This window comes from Rhinoraja longicauda, chromosome 26 (genome assembly GCF_053455715.1).
Source record: "Rhinoraja longicauda isolate Sanriku21f chromosome 26, sRhiLon1.1, whole genome shotgun sequence".
Classification (NCBI taxonomy): domain Eukaryota; kingdom Metazoa; phylum Chordata; class Chondrichthyes; order Rajiformes; family Arhynchobatidae; genus Rhinoraja; species Rhinoraja longicauda.
In genome coordinates, this window is record NC_135978.1 from 4,716,097 (window position 1) to 4,733,234 (window position 17,138).

Genomic DNA, 17,138 nt, shown 5'->3' on the forward strand with positions numbered 1-17,138 from the left:
CCCGCCGAGTCCGTGCCGACCAGCGGTCCGCGATCCATGCAAAACCAAGATGCACCATCTAAGCTAGCTCCATCTGAGCTACGTTGAAGGGCAGCAGGAAAGCATAGCTGTAGAGTTGCTGCCTTACAGCGCCAGAGACCCAAGTTTGATCCTGACTACGGCATCCAGATTTCGGCCCATCAAGTCTACTCCGCCATTCAATCATCAAATTCATCTTTCCCTCTCCACCCCTTTAGTTTAGTTTCGTTTAGAGATGCAGCGCAGAAACGGGCCCTTCGGTTCACTGGTTGACACAAAATGCTGGAGTAACTCAACGGGCCAGGCAGCATCTCGGGAGAGAAGGAATGGGTGACGTTTCGGGTCCAGACCCTCCTACGGTTCACTGAGTCCGCTCCGACCAGTGATCCTCGCACACTAACGCAAACCGACACACACTAGGGACAATTTACAATGATATCAAGCCAATTAACCTAGAAACCTGTACGTCTTTAGAGTGTGGGAGGAAATCGAAGATCTTGGAGAAAAGTCACGCAGGTCACGGGGAGAACGTACAAACTCCGTACAGACAGCACCCGTAGTCAGGATCAAACCCGGGTCTCTGGCGCTGTGAGGCAGCAACTCTGCCGCTGCACCACCATGGCCGCCCATTCTCCTGCCTGATCCCCATAATCCCTGACACCCGTACTAATCAAGAATCTGCCAATCGCAACCTTAAAAACACCCAACGGAGGACTTCCCCATCTGTGGCAATGAATCCCACAGATTCACCACCCTCTGATGAAATAAATTCCTCCTCATCTCCTTTTCTAAAGGTACGTCCTTTTATTCTGAGGCTGTGGCCTTTGGTCCTAGACTCTCTCACTGGTGGAAACATCCTCTCCACATCCACCCTATCCAGGCCTTTCACTATTCGGTGAGTTTCAATGAGGTCCCCCCTCACCATTCCAAACTCAATGGTGAGACAAAGGGATCATTACTGTTCTTTCAAATCAATTCTCAAACTAGGTTCAGTTTAGTTTAGTATATTGTCACGTGAACCGAGGTACAGTGAAAACCTTTGTTGCGTGCTAAACAGTCAGCGGAAAGACTGTGCATGATCACAATCGAGCAGTCCCCAGCGTGTACAGTAGATACATGATAAGGGAATAAGGTTTACTGCAAGGTAAAGCCAATAAAGTCCAATCAAAGATAATCCGAGGGTCACCAATGAGGTGGATAGTAGTTCAGGACCGCTCTCTAGTTGCTGGTGGGATGGATTACGTTGCCTGATGACAGACGGGAAGGAAACTGTCCCTGAATCTGGAGATGTGGACTTTCACACTTCTGTACGTATGTTGAAAGATTGGAGCGACTAGGCTTGTATACACTGGAATTTAGAAGGAATTCAGAAGGGGATCTTATCGAAACATATAAGATTATTAAGGGGTCGGACACGTTAGAGGCAGGAAACATGTTCCCGATGTTGGGGGAGTCCAGAACCAGGGGCCACAGTTTAAGAATAAGGGGTAGGCCATTTAGAACGGAGATGAGGGAAAACATTTTCAGTCAGAGAGTTGTAAATCTGTGGAATTCTCTGCCTCAGAAGGCAGTGGAGGCCAATTCTCTGAATGCATTCAAGAGAGAGCTAGATAGAGCTCTTAAGGATAGTGGAGTCAGGGGGTATGGGGAGAAGGCAGGAATGGGGTACTGATTGAGAATGATCAGCCATGATCACATTGAATGGCGGTGCTGGCTCGAAGGGCCGAATGGCCTACTCCCACACCTATTGTCTATTGTACCTTTTGCCCGATGGGAGAGGGAAGAAGAGGGAGAGACCGGGGTCTGACCCGTCCTTGATTATGCTGCTGGCCTTGCCGAGGCAGCGTGAGGTGTTATAAATGGAGTCCATGGAAGGGACATGTTGGTTCGTGTGATGGTCTGGGCTGCCAGCACGTGGATTTAGATTTTAGATTTAGAGATACAGCGTGGAAACAGGCCCTTCGGCCCACCGAGACCATGCCACCCAGCGATCCCCACACATTAACACTATCCTACACACACTAGGGACAATTTTTACTTTTTAATTTTAATTTTTTTTTTTTAACCCAGTCAATTAACCTACAAACCTGCACGTCTTTGGAGTGTGGGAGGAAACCGAAGATCTCGGAGAAAACCCACGCAGGTCACGGGGAGAATGTACAAACTCCGTACAGACGGCGTCCGTAGTCAGGATCGAACCTGAGTCTCCGGCGCTGCATTCGCTGTAAGGCAGCAACTCTACCGCTGCTCCACCGTGCCACCCGATCCCAACATTGAAATTGTAACACAAGTCAAGTCAAGTCAAGTCAAATTTATTTGTCACATACACATACACGATGTGCAGTGAAATGAAAGTGGGTTGTGCACAAAAAAGAATTACAGTTACAGCATATAAATAAAGTTAATAAGTTACTATTAGTGTCAAAAATAGTCTCTGGGGTTATAAAAGTTGACAGTCCTGATGGCCTGTGGGAAGAAGCTCCGTCTCATCCTCTCCGTTTTCGCTGCGTGACAGCGGAGGCGTTTGCCTGATCGTAGCATCTGGAACAGTCCGTTACTGGGGTGGCAGGAGTCCCTCATGATCTTGCTTGCTCTGGATCTGCACCTCCTGATGTATAGGTCCTGCAGGGGGACGAGTGTAGTTCCCATGGTGCGTTCTGCCGAACGCACTACTCTCTGCAGGGCCATCCTGTCCTGGGCAGAGCTGTTCCCAAACCAGACTGTAATGTTGCCGGACAGGATGCTCTCTACAGCCCCAGAGTAGAAGCAATGAAGGATCCTCAGAGACACTCTGAATTTCCTCAATTGTCTCAGAGATCGAAATGAAAACACCATTGCAAAAAGGTTCAAAGGCACGAAGACTAACTATCTCATGTAACATCATGCAGACACGGTCCCAAGGATGTCTTGGGGAGAAGGATTGGTGAGCTCTGTGGCTAACCACACTGCATTATTCAGGTAGGTTTTCAGATTCTATGTACATTATTCCTCTGAGTATCTCCACTATTAATACCTGCAATTATAACAATTCTATATTGACACCATGCTCTGTAAAAGAAGGACCGTGTAAATTACATTTGAATTAAACAACAGGAGCAATTTGCACCATTTATCGGGAACATTATGACCTGTGAATTTTAAACAGTGAGATCATACTCTTCGTTTGCACTTCCATCTATTTCAGAGTTCACGGTTTAGCGCGGCGCGGTGGAGCGGCGGTAGAGTCGCTGCCTCACCGCGCCAGAGACCCGGGTTCCATCCCGACTATGGGTTCCGGAGTTTGTACGTTCTCCCCGTGACCCGCGTGGGATTTCTCCAGGATCTTTCGGTTTCCTCCCACGCTCCATAGCCGCGCAGGTTCGTAGGCTAATTGGCTTCGGTATAATTGTAAATTATCCCCTGTGTGTAGGCTGGTGTACAGGGATTGCTGGTCGGTGTGGACATGGGGGGCCAAAGAGCCTGTTTCTGTGCCTATCTTTAAACTAAACTGAGGTGTACGCATTTCATAAGTTCCTAAGTGATAAGAGCAGAATTAGACCATTTGGCCCATTAAGTCGTCTCCACCATTGAATAATAATGGCTGATTTATCTCTCCCTCCTAACCCCATTCTCCTGCCTTCTCCCCATAACCCCTGACACCCGTACTGATCTAGAATCTATCTATAAGACAATAACTGCAGATGCTGGTACAAATTGAAGGTATTTATTCACAAAATGCTGGAGTAACTCAGCGGGTCAGGCAGCATCTCGGGAGAGAAGGAATGGGTGACGTTTCGGGTCGCCCGAAACGTCACCCATTCCTTCTCTCCCAAGATGTTGCCTGACCTGCTGAATTACTCCAGCATTTTGTGAATAAGAATCTATCTATCTCTGCCTTAAAAATATCCATTGACTTGGCCTCCACAGCCTTCTGTGGCAATGAATTCCACAGATTCACCACCCTCTTTCTACAAGTAAACTTCTTTGGAAAGTGTGCATGTTTGTTGTGATCTTGAAATCCTAGTTGATATGAATACCATATTGATTTTGGATACTTGCAATTTATTCAAGGGCAAGGCGGTGATGGCAGGGAAGATGATCGACCAGATATGATTGATCATCTGTGAGCTAAAGATAGAGGGCCAAATATCAGAAGAACTTGCCATCATCCTGAAGACAGACACAAGATGCTGGAGTAACTCAGCGGGGACAGGCAGCATCTCTGGAGAGAAGGAATGGGTGACGATTCGGGTCGAGACCCGCCTTCAGACTGAGAGTCAGGGGGAGAGGGAGACACAGAGAAATGGAAGGGTAAAGTGTGAAAACACAGATCAAAGGGACGATGGTCATGGAAAATTTAGAATAGATCATTGATAGCTGAGGGGAAGGTGACAATGGGGCACACAAGCAGTAAAATGTACTCAGGAGGACAGTAATACTAGTCGGAGAACTAGGATGGGGAGGGATGGAGAGAGAGGGAAAGCAAGGCTTAGAGAGAAGTTAGGGAGATCAATATCCATTAGGCTGGGCTGTAAGCTGCCCAAGCGAAATATGAGGTGCTGTTCCTCCATTTTGCGTGTGGCTTCACTCTGACAGTGGAGGAGGCCCAGGACAGAAAGGTCAGTGTTGGGAATGGGAGGGGGAGTTAAAGTGTTTGGGAACCGGGAGATCAGGTAGGCCCAGGCAGACTAAGCGGAGGTGTTCAGCGAAACGATCACCCTGTCCTTGCGACCACAGGTAGGGGAATTAAGAACTAGAGGGCATTGGACAATAAAGGAGGGGGGAGGAAGATTTAATAGGGCCCTGAGGGGCAACTTTCTTACACAAAGGGTGGTGGGTGAATGGAACGAGCTGCCGCAGGAGGTAGTTGAGGCAGGGACTATCACAACGTTTAGTTAGGTACATAAATAGAATAATAATTATTGATTAGTGCGGGTGTCAGGGGTTATGGGGAGAAGGCAGGAGAATGGGGTTGCGAGGGAGAGATAGATCAGCCATGACTGAATGCCGGAGTAGACTTGATGGGCTGAATGGCCTAATTCTGTTCCAATAACTGCTGAACTTATGAGAAGGTTTAGAGGGATATGGGCCAAACGCGGGCAGGTGTGACTACTGTTGTTCGGCGTGGGCAAGTTGGGCCGAAGGGCCTGTTTCCACGTTGTACGACTAATTATAGAGAAACTTGGAATTGTCCAGGGAATTTGTCAATGTATGTCCGACCCTATATTCCACTTCAAAAGTCCATGGCCTGTTGTGTGCATGCTGGGAAGTGTTGCTTAGCAACCTGTTGGAAATCTAACACTAATCTGGCCATCCGAGTGAATTGGTTTTATTTCTAAACACTGGTATTTTCAGGGCACACATTGTACTGGAACATGTTATTGAAAGCCTGCCTTCACTTCCATATTCAAAGAATATTCACACAATAGTCTGTCCTATTTCTCCTTTGTGGGACCCACAATGGGAAGGGCCTTCAGCACGTCCATTATCCTGCCTACTTCCTCGCATGTCATAAATTCATAGGTTCTAGGAGCGTAATTAGGCCATTCGGCCCATCAAGTCTACTCCACCATTCAATCATGGCTGATCCACCTCTCCCTCTCAACCCCATTCTCCTGCCTTCTCCCCCAATTAACCCCTGACACCCGTACTAATCAGGAATCTGTAAATCTCCACCTTAAGGATATCCATTGACTTGGCCTCCACAGCCTTCTGTGGCAATGAATTCCACAGATTCACCACCCCCTGGCGAAAGAAATTCCTTCGTACCTGGCGGCACGGTGGCACAGCGGTAGAGTTGCTGCCTTACAGCGAATGCAGCGCCGGAGACTCAGGTTCGATCCTGACTACGGGCGCCGTCTGTACGGAGTTTGTACGTTCTCCCCGTGACCTGCGTGGGTTTTCTCCGAGATCTTCGGTTTCCTCCCACACTCCAAAGACGTACAGGTATGTAGGTTAATTGACTGTGTAAATGTAAAAACTGTCCCTAGTGTGTGTAGGATAGTGTTAATGTGCGGGGATCGCTGGTCGGCGAGGACTCGGTGGGCCGAAGGGCCTGTTTCCGCGCTGTATCTTTAAATCTAAAAAAAATCTAAATCTAAAAACCTCCTTTCTAAAGGTACGTTGTTTCATTCTGAGGCTGTGCCCTCTGGTCCTAGACTCTCCCACTGGTGGAAACATCCTCTCCACATCCACTCTATCTAAGCCTTTCACTATTCGGTAAGTTTCAATGAGGTCCCCCCTCATCCTTCTAAACCTCAGCAAGTACAGGCCCAGTTTTGTTATTGAATTATCAGACGTTCCAGAAAAAAGAATCCAAGATTCACAATGAGCGATGAAAGAATCCTCGGAAGCGAGATCATTGAACAGGCAAATCTGTTTGGAGACAGGTTTTTTTGCTTATTTTTGGTATAGTTTAGAGATACAGCGTGGAAACGCCCTTCGGCCCACCGAGTCCGTGCTGACCAGCGATCACCCCGTACACTAACACTATCTTACACACACCAGGGACAATTTTCAATTTTTTTACCGAAGCCAATCAACCTACAAACCCGCACGTCTTTGATTGAAAATGATCAGCCATGATCAGATTGAATGGCGGTGCTGGCTCGAAGGGCCGAATGGCCTCCTCCTGCACCTATTGTCTATTGTCTATTGAGTGCGGGAGGAAACTGGAGCACCTGGAGAAAACCCACGCTGGTCTCGGGGAGAACGTACAAACTCCGTACAGACAGCACCCGTAGTCAGGATCAAACCCGGGTCTCTGGCGCTGTGAGCCGGCAGCTCTACTCCTGATCCACAGTGCCACCCCATCTTCTGTATACTAAACTTCTCTTTGTTTGTTCGTTTGTTCCTGAACTACAGCCAAAAGGTGCAGGGTGACTTGGACAGGTTGTGTGAGTGGGCGGATGCATGGCAGATGCAGTTTAATGTGGACAAGTGTGAGGTTATCCACTTTGGTGGTAAGAATAGGAAGGCAGATTATTATTTGAATGGTGTCAAGTTAGGAAAAGGGGACGTACAACGTGATCTGGGTGTCCTAGTGCATCAGTCACTGAAAGGAAGCATGCAGGTACAGCAGGCAGTGAAGAAAGCCAATGGAATGTTGGCCTTCATAACAAGAGGAGTTGAGTATAGGAGCAAAGAGGTCCTTCTGCAGTTGTACAGGACCCTAGTGAGACCGCACCTGGAGTACTGTGTGCAGTTTTGGTCTCCAAATTTGAGGAAGGATATTCTTGCTATTGAGGGCATGCAGCGTAGGTTTACTAGGTTAATTCCCGGAATGGCGGGACTGTCATATGTTGAAAGACCGGAGCGACTAGGTTTGTATACACTGGAATTTAGAAGGATGAGAGGGGATCTTATCGAAACGTATAAGATTATTAAGGGGTTGGGCACGTTAGAGGCAGGAAACATGTTCCCAATGTTGGGGGAGTCCAGAACCAGGGGCCACAGTTTAAGAATAAGGGGTAGGCCATTTAGAACAGAGATGAGGAAAAACTTTTTTAGTCAGAGAGTTGTGAATCTGTGGAATTCTCTGCCTCAGAAGGCAGTGGAGGCCAATTCTCTGAATACATTCAAGAGAGAGCTAGATAGAGCTCTTAAGGATAGCGGAGTCAGGGGGTATGGGGAGAAAGCAGGAACGGGGTACTGATTGAGAATCATCAGCCATGATCACATTGAATGGCAGTGCTGGCTCGAAGGGCCGAATGGCCTACTCCTGCACCTATTGTCCATTGTCTATTGTCATAAAACGGTACACGATATCACGACAGTTTTAGGCCCACCTTACTCACCATCGTCCGTTTGGTGCTAATAGAAGAAGTTTCATAGAAATCGGTGTTATATTTTAAAAGTAATTCACATTTTAAAATTTAAATCTATCTCCTAGGGAAGGAGGGGGGAGGTGGGAGGATCAGGGGAGTTGAGGGGGATGGAGTGGGGGGAGGGGAAGAGGGGGAGGGGAGGAGGGAGGGAGGAGGGAGGGGAGGGGAAGGGGGAGGGGAGGGAGGGAGGGGGGGAAGGGGGAGTGAGAGGGGGAGAGGGGAAAGGGGAGGGGGGGAGGAGAGGGTGCTGCACCAATGCAGGAGAGGTTTGGGCCCAACGGGTCCACTTGGTCTAGTAAACTATAACATACCCGTAAGGCTGATACATCTCGATAAGACCACCTCCTGCACTCCAAGGAGTAAAGTCCCAGCCTGCCCAAGCTCTCTCTGTGGCTGAACCCATCGAGTTCTGGAGCAGGGAGGTTCTGCTGCAGTTGTACAGGGCCTTGGTGAGACCGCACCTGGAGTATTGTGTGCAGTTTTGGTCTCCTAACCTGAGGAAAGACGTTCTTGCCTTAGAGGGAGTACAGAGAAGGTTCACCAGATTGATCCCTGGGATGGCGGGACTTTCATATGAGGAAAGACTGGATAGACTGGGCTTGTACTCGCTGGAATTTAGAAGACTAAGGGGGGATCTTATAGAAACATATCAAATTCTTAAGTGGTTGGAGAGGCTAGATGCGGGAAGATTGTTCCCGATTTTGGGGGAGTCCAGAACCAGGGGTCACAGCTTAAGGATAAGGGGGAAGTCTTTTAGGACCGAGATGAGAAAAAATCTGTGAGTCTGTGGAATTCTCTGCCACAGAAGGTAGTTGAGGCCAGTTCATTGGCTATATTTAAGAAGGAGTTAGATGTGGCCCTGTTTGCTAAAGGGATCAGGGGGTATGGAGAGAAGGCAGGTACAGGCTACTGAGCTGGATGATCAGTCATGATCATATTGAATGGCGATGCAGGCTCGAAGGGCCGAATGGCCTACTCCTGCACCTATTTTCTATGTTTCTATGTTTCTAACATTCTCGTGAATCTTCTCTGTGCTCTATCCACCCAGGAAGAAAGATATTTTTAACCAGCGGTACTCTGCAGGGCTCTGACACTGGAGTCTAATCTTTCACTCGCTGTGATGTTCTGCAATTGCATTTTGCTAAATGTTGGGAGGTTTTCTTTCTGCGGGCTGTTTGCATGTTTTCTTTCCGAGCTGCTTGCAATGCACAGACTGATCTGCAATCAAACCACAAGCCAGAGAATTACCTTCACCTGCTTTCATCCAATTTATTTTCAGATTTGGGATGAGAAGACTATCCTGCTGAGAGATGCGCTTTTTCTCTCCAGCGTGTGTCGAGTTTCTTCAGAAGTAAACTTACTCCAGGGAAGGTTCGCTCGATGCCCAGCTTTGCAAAACAAAAAACACGCACAGCACAAATATAAAATGGGTGAATATTAAAAGGCGGCACGGCGGTAGAGCCGCTGAGTTTTCTCTGGGTGCTGCGGTTTCTCCACTTTTATCATACCATATCATATATATACAGCCGTAAACAGGCCTTTTCAGCCTTCCAAGTCCGTGCCGCCCAGCGATCCCCGCACATTAACACTATCCTACACCCACTAGGGACAATTTTTACATTTACCCAGCCAATTTACCTACATACCTGCACGTCTTTGGAGTGTGGGAGGAAACCGAAGATCTCGGAGAAAACCCACGCAGGTCACGGGGAGAACGTACAAACTCCTTACAGTGCAGCACCCGCAGTCAGGATCGAACCTGAGTCTCCGGCGCTGCATTCGCTGTATAGCAGCAACTCTACCGCTGCGCCACCGTGCACTTTCGAGGTACAGCGAGGAAACAGGCCCCTCGGCCCACCAAGACCGTGCCGACCAGCGATCACCGCACACTGAAGAAGGGTCTCGACCCGAAACGTCGCCCATTCCTTCTCTCCTGAGATGCTGCCTGACCCGCTGAGTTTCTCCAGCATTTTGTGAAATAAATACCTTCGATTTGTACCAGCACCTGCAGTTATTTTCTTACACTAACACTACCCAACACACACCAGGGACAACTTACCATTTATGCCAAAGACAATTAACCTACGAACCTGCACGCCTTTGGTGTGTGGGAGGAAACCGGAGCACCCGGGGAAAACCCCCGCAGGTCAATAGACAATAGACGATAGACAATAGGTGCAGGAGGAGGCCATTCGGCCCTTCGAGCCAGCACCGCCGTTCAATGTGATCATGGCTGATCATTCTTAATCAGTACCCCGTTCCTGCCTTCTCCCCATACCCCCTGACTCCGCTATCCTTAAGAGCTCTATCTAGCTCTCTCTTGAATGCATTCAGAGAATTGGCCTCCACTGCCTTCTGAGGCAGAGAATTCCACAGATTCACAACTCTCTGACCGAAAAAGTTTTTCCTCATCTCAGTTCTAAATGGCCTACCCCTTATTCTTAAACTGTGGCCCCTTGTTCTGGACTCCCCCAACATTAGGAATATGTTTCCTGCCTCTAAGGTCACGGGGAGAACGTACAAACTCCGTACGGACAGCACCCGTAGTCGTGATCGAACCCGGGTCTCTGGTGCTGTGAGGCAGCAACTCTACCGCTGCGCCACCGTGTCCCCCCCTCCCACTTGCTACTTGGGGGTAGCAAGTGTCTACCCACTTGTTGTCCCACACTCCAAAGACCTGAGGGTTTGTAGGTTAATTGGCTCCTGAAAATTGTCCCTAGTGTGCAGGATAGAACTAGTGTACGGGGTGATTACTGATCGGCACGGAATCGGTCGGCCGAAAGACCTGTATCCCTAAACGAAACTAAGAAAAATCATTAAAACTCTCATAACAAATAATCATAAAACCCAGAATGGATTGGCCTGTGGAATTATCACGCTCCCTAGGGTTCTTTCATCACTCAATGTGAAAGTTGGAGAGTTAATTCTGTGGAAACCATTTTGTGCTAACTATGGCAGACATTTTAAGCTGAATGTGCTATTATACTAAAAACAGGCCCGTGGGAAGTCAGCCTTCACGGTACCAGACACCTGCAGATAAGAAGTTGCTTCCCATGGTTTAGAAGTCGTTTTTCAGGGTTTGTTGAGGAGTGGACATTCCAATTTCTACTGAACTGTGGGAAAATTACTGGATATGCGTTTTGTCCTGCTTTGAGATGTATAAATATTTCCGGTATTCGGGGTGTAAGGAAATAACTGCAGATGCTGGTACAAATCGAAGGTATTTATTCACAAAATGCTGGAGTAACTCAGCAGGTCAGGCAGCGTCTCAGGACAGAAGGAATGGGTGACGTATTCTTTGAGAGGACAGAAGTAGCAGTAGTGCACTCAGGTCTCTGTGTCTTCTCCCACCGGTGTTAACGTTAAAAGTTTTGTTAACTGAGTCTTGCGTTCTTTGAATTATTCCATGGATAAGTCTAAGAGACTTTCACATTGTCTCTGTATTGTATGGCCATGGCTTGCCAAGCTTTGCCCCACATCTCGTTTCCACCTTTCTCTCCTCTACTCCATCAGTCTGAAGAAGAGTCTTCTTGAGCTGTGCATTCATCCACAGATGCTGCTTTACACCTTGCACTAAATATTGTACCGTTTGTCCTTTAACTGTGCACTGCGGACAGCTTGATACACCACGTATTCATGTATAGTCACATCTGTGACTGGATAGCACGCAAAAGAAAAGCTTTTCACTGTACCTCTGCTAGGGTTGCCAACTGTCCCGTATTAGCCGGGACATCCCGTGTTTTGGGCTAAATTGGTTCGTCCCGTACGGGACCGCCCTTGTCCCGTATTAGTAGGGTTGCCAACTTCCTCACTCCCAAATAAGGGACAAAGGGCAACGTCACCGCCCCGCGCCACACTGGACCTTATCCAGCCAGGGGGAGCACGTGGCCGCTGGCTGGGTGAGGTCACGTGGGGCGCGGGGCGGTGACGTCACCCTTTGTCCCTTATTTGGGAGCGAGGAAGTTGGCAACCCTAACCTCTGTACATGTGACAATAATAAACTAAACTTAATTAAACCGCTGAGTTCCTCCAGGACTTTGTTCTTTGCTCAAGATTCCAGCATCTGCAATTCCTTGTCTCCAATCCCAGTGGGTGGCACAGTGGCACAGCGGTAGAGTTGCTGCCTTACAGCGCTTACAGCGCCGGAGACCCGGGTTCGATCCTGACTACGGGTGCTGTCTGTACGGAGTTTGTACGTTCTCCTCGTGACCTCGTGATCGAAACGTATAAGATTATTAAGATCTTATCGAAATGTATAAGATTATTAAGGGGTTGGACACATTAGAGGCAGGAAACATGTTCCCAATGTTGGGGGAGTCCAGAGCAAGGGGCCACAGTTTAAGAATAAGGAGTAGGCCATTTAGAACTGAGATGAGGAAAAACTTTTTCAGTCAGAGAGTTGTGAATCTGTGGAATTCTCTGCCTCAGAAGGCAGTGGAGGCCAATTCTCTGAATGCATTCAAGAGAGAGCTGGATAGAGCTCTTAAGGATAGCGGAGTCAGGGGGTATGGGGAGAAGGCAGGAACGGGGTACTGATTGAGAATGATCAGCCATGATCACATTGAATGGCGGTGCTGGCTCGAAGGGCCGAATGGCCTCCTCCTGCACCTATTGTCTATTGTCTATTGACCTGCGTGGGTTTTCTCCGAGATCTTCGGTTTCCCCTCACACTCCAAAGACGTGCAGGTTTGTAGGTTAACTGGCTTGGTGCAAATGTAAAGATTGTCCATGGTGTGTGTAGGATAGTGTTAGTGTGCGGGGATCGCTGGTCGGTGCGGACTCGGTGGGCCGAAGGGCCTGTTTCCGCGCTGTATCTCAAAACCAAACGGAACTAAACCAAACTCCAACAGTGCTGCATTTGGAGACAGGAGAGGACTGGGGTGAAAGAAATGAATGAAAACGAAAGAAAATAATAACAGCGTACACGTAGTAGACATACAGGTGGAAAATAATAGACTACTTAGGTAGAGAGTCATTGTATTATTAAAGATTCGAATAATGTTTCATAATTTTTCCACATGACGTCAAACACCAAATACAATGGCATCAGTGGAGAGGGAAAATGAGCAGCTCCATGTTCCTACACAATCCATGTTCATCAATAATTCCAGCCACAGCTGTTACTGTGAATCCACCAGATGCCCACACCGTTACAATCCAGTGTAGGAAAATAACTGCAGATGCTGGTATAGAAAAATCGAAGGTATCACAAAATGCTGGAGTAACTCAGCGGGTCAGGCGGCATCTCAGGAGAGAAGGAATGGGTGACGTTTCGGGTCGAGGCCCTTCTTCAGACTGATGTCGAGACCCTTCTTCAGACTCGCCCGCCCCCCTGACATCAGTCTGAAGAAGGGCCTCGACCCGAAACGTCACCCATTCCTTCTCTGCTGAGATAGACATTAGACAATAGACAATAGGTGCAGGAGGAGGCCATTCGGCTCTTCGAGCCAGCACCGCCATTCAATGTGATCATGGCTGATCATTCTCAATCAGTACCGCGCCGTCCAGCGATCCCCGCATCACAATGCTATTTCACACACACTGGGGACAATTTACAATTTTACTGAAGCCAATTAGCCGACAAACCTGCACGTCTTTGGAGTGAGGGTGGAAACCGGTGCACCCGGAGAAAACCCACGCGGGTCACGGGCACGGTGGTGCAGCGATAGAGTTGCTGCCTTACAGCGAATGCAGTGCCTGAGACTCAGGTTCGGTCCTGACTACGGGCGCCGTTTGTACGGAGTTTGTACGTTCTCCCCGTGACCTGCGTGGGTTTTCTCCGAGATCTTCGGTTTCCTCCCACACTCCAAAGACGTACAGGTATGTAGGTTAATTGACTGGGTGAAATGTAAAAATTGTCGCTAGTGTGTGTAGGATAGTGTTAATGTCCGGGGATCGCTGGGCGGCACGGACTCGGTGGGCCGAAGGGCCTGTTTCCGCACTGTATCTCTAAATCTAAAAAATCAAACTCCCAAACAGACAGCACCCGTGGCCAGGTTCGAACCCGGATCTCTGGCGCTGTGGCCCAGTCTTCGGAGTGTGAGGGGGGATGGGGGGGGGGGGGGGGGAGCCAGAGCTCCGGGGAAACCCCACGCAGGACAAGAGGAGAATGGTAGGCCGAATGGCCTAACCTCAGCTCCGAGAACTTCTGCGTGAACTGATGAGCCATAAAAGTGATATTGGGATGGGATCAGACACAACCACGAGCCAGATCACATCAACACAGACAGCTGGACAAGGCCCACAGCCCACTGCTCTCGCTGATCAGCAGTTGTACCCGGCCGTTCCAGACCGCGAGAGAACTGAGTGCTCATCTGCAGAGAGAAGTGGCAACGGAGCCAACGCAGGTGGGAGGAGTGTGCCAGCACAGAGTCACAGAGTGATGCAGTGTGGAAGCAGGGCCTTCACCTTAAGGCCACGTTAACACCAACCTATACGCACTAGAGATCATTTACACCTTATACCAAGCCAATTAACCTACAAACTGAAGATCTCGGAGGAAACCCACGCAGGTCACGGGGAGAACGTACAAACTCCGTACAGACAGCGCCCGTAATTGGGATTGGACTGGGTCTCCGGCAGCAACTCTACCGCTGCGCCACCCGCGCCGCCCCTGGCTTCATGCAAATGTAATATTGTCCCTAGTGTGTGTAGGGTAGTGTTAGTGCGCGGGGATCGCTGGGCGGCGCGGACGGTGGGCGGAAGGGCCGGTCCCTCCCTCCCTCCCTCCCTCCCTCCCTCCCTCCCTCCCTCCCTCCCTCCCTCCCTCCCTCCCTCCCTCCCTCCCTCCCTCCCTCCCTCCCTCCCTCCCTCCCTCCCTCCCTCCCTTCCCTCCCTCCCTCCTTCCTTCCCTCCCTCTCTCCTTCCCCTTCCTTCCTCCCTCCCTCCTCCCCTCCCTCTGTCCTTCTTCCTTCCCTACCGCCCTCCCTCTCTCCCTCCTTCCCTCCCTCCTTCCCTCCCTCTTTCCTTCCCTCCCTCCCTCCCTCCCTCCCTCCCTCCCTCCCTCCCTCCCTCCCTCCCTCCCTCCCTCCCTCCCTCCCTCCCTCCCTCCCTCCCTCCCTCCCTCCCTCCCTCCCTCCCTCCCTCCCTCCCTCCCTCCCTCCCTCCCTCCCTCCCTCTCTCCCTCCTTCCCTCCTTCCCTCCCTCCCTTCCCTTCCTCCCTCCCCCCCTCCCGCCCTCCCTCCATCCCTCCCTCCCTCTCTCCCTCCTTCCCTCCCTCCTTCCCTCCCTCTTTCCTTCCTTCCCTCCCTCCCTCCCTCCATCCCTCCCTCCCTCTCTCCCTCCTTCCCTCCCTCCCTCCCTCCCTCCCTCCCTCTCTTCCTCCCTCCCCCCTCCCGCCCTCCCTCCATCCCTCCCTCCCTCTCTCCCTCCTTCCCTCCCTCCCTCCATCCCTCCCTCCCTCTCTTCCTCCCTCCCTCCCTCCCTCCCTCTCTTCCTCCCTCCCTCCCTCCCTCCCTCCCTCCCTCTGGATCACGAGTGTTGGCGAGGGTTGAAGATGGGCCGGGCACGGAGATGGAGGTCGGTTCACGAGCGGATGGAGGAGACGGATATTGGAAGTGTGGTCAATGTTGTAACGTTGGCCAACACAGGAACCAATTAACAGCAACTGGATGGATTGCTGCAATCTCTAATTGTGGTGTTGTTGGTTGAAATCTGGACGTTGGCCCAGGCTCTGGGTAAACCGCTGTGCTCTTCCTCAGCTGGCATCATTGGGCATTGCTCGTGTCTTTGCAGTCATAGAATCACACAGCGTGGAAACATGACATTACACTGGCTTGCTAACAGTTACGGGCTATCTAATCTGAAAGAGGATGTATTCCCTAAGATTGTTACTTATTTGGAAGCTCTGAATGAGAGGAGATCTTATTGAAACGTATAAGATTATTAAGGGGTTGGACACGTTAGAGGCAGGAAGCATGTTCCCAATGTTGGGGGTGTCTAGAACCAGGGGCCACAGTTTAAGAATAAGGGGTAGGCCATTTAGAACGGAGATGAGGAAAAACTTTTTCAGTCAGAGAGTTGTGAATCTGTGGAATTCTCTGCCTCAGAAGGCAGTGGAGGCCAATTCTCTGAATGCATTCAAGAGAGAGCTAGATAGAGCTCTTAAGGATAGCGGAGTCAGGGGGTATGGGGAGAAGGCAGGAACGGGGTACTGATTGAGAATGATCAGCCATGATCACATTGAATGGCGGTGCTGGCTCGAAGGGCCGAATGGCCTCCTCCTGCACCTATTGTCTATTGAATGTTAAATATTTATAGTCATAGAGTCGTAGAGTGACACAGCGTGGAAACAGGCCCTTCGGCCCAACTTACCCACACCGGCCAACAATGTCCCAACTACACTAGTCCCACCTGCCTGCACTCGGCCCATATCCCTCCAAACTTGTCCTATCCATGCACCTGTCTAACTGTTTTTTAAACGTTGGGATAGTCCCAGCCTCAACTACCTCCTCTGGCAGCTCGTTCCATACACCCACCGCTCTTTTTTTTTGGATTTTTAAAGATTTTTTAGATTTAGAGATACAACGCAGAAACAGGCCCTTCGGCCCATCGGGTCCGCACCGCCCAGCGATCCCCACACACTGACACTATCCGACACCCACTAGGGACAATTTTTACATTTGCCCGTCCAATTAACCTACAAACCTGCACGTCGTTGGAGTGTGGGAGGAAACCGAAGATCTCGGAGAAAACCCACGCAGGTCACGGGGAGAACGTACAAACTCCGCACAGACAGCACCTGTAGTCAGGATCGAACCTGAGCCTCCGGCGCTGCATTCGCTGCAAGGCAGCAACTCTACCGCTGCGCCACCGTGCCGCCCTTCTTCAGACTGAGAGCCAGGCAGAGAGGGAGACTCGAGATATGGAAGGGTAAGGTGTGAAAATGACACATCAAAGCAGACGCTGATCAAGGAGATGTAGAAAGGCTCGTTGTTGGCCGAGGGGGAGGTGTACAAACAGCAAAATTAATCAGGAGGACGGCTAAACTAGTTGGAGGATGAGGATGGGGGAGGGACTGAGAGGGAGGGAAAGCAAGGGTTATTTGTAGGGAGACAAGTCAATGTTCATACCGCTGGGGTGTAAGCTGCCCAAGTAAAATGTGAGGTGCTGTTCCTCCAATTTGTGTGCGGCCTCACTCTGACGATGGAGGAGATCCAGGAGTCCTGGGTATTGTCTGTACAGAGTTTGTACATTTTCTCCGAGTGTATAAAATCATGAGAGGAATAGATCGAGTAGATGCACAGAGTCTCTTGCCCAGAGTGGGTAAATCGAGGACCAGAGGACAGAGGTTTAAGGAGAAGGGGAAAAGATTTA